Below are 705 nucleotides of genomic sequence, written 5' to 3' on the forward strand. Positions count from 1 at the left end.
CTGAAACTAAAGTTTGGGGCATCTCTTGAGATCCTGTGTCTTATTTAACCCAAACATTCAAAGATACCAAAAGTAAGGATGTCTGAGGAGCTGCAGAAGAGAAGTAACAGCCAACTCCTGGCTGGTAGGGATTCAAAACTGTGTTTCAACTGGTGGGAAGGGACAAATACGCTAGCTCTTCTTTCTCTGAAATGTCTGTAGCAAAGCTTTGGAGGTGTGAGCTGCATGTCCTGCTGATGCTCCTCCATGTCCTGAGCCTGGATGGTTTTGGGGGAGGAGGGATAGGAGGAGACAAGCTGAGAGGGAGCCGCCTGCTTGCTTTTACTCTGTATCCGTGCTAAGGGCACGTTCCCTCTCTGAGCTCTCTCCTCAGGCTTTGCCTGCTTCGTGGAGAGACTCAATTCAGTGTTTGAGAGACTCTTGTTTTGCCTGTGTAGAAACGGGGATGCTGAGGGGGATAGTGGAAATGTATGGGGTGATACGGTGACGTCTGTTCTCCACCATCGCCCAGGAATTTATGAGTGTTGGTAGGACGTAAAATGTAAAGCCCGTCACTGGGCGGAGTGAGGGTGAACGTGTGGTTTGTGCGTGTGTTTTCGCTTCGTATTCAAGAAAAAAAATAAGTCATCTAAAAATAAACTGCCAGCTCGCTTCTGCTTCCTGATTCGCGCGGGGCTGTGTGCAGTGGAGCAGCCGGAGGGATGG

Source organism: Vanellus vanellus (genome assembly GCF_965231255.1).
Source record: "Vanellus vanellus genome assembly, chromosome: 3".
NCBI classification, from domain to species: domain Eukaryota; kingdom Metazoa; phylum Chordata; class Aves; order Charadriiformes; family Charadriidae; genus Vanellus; species Vanellus vanellus.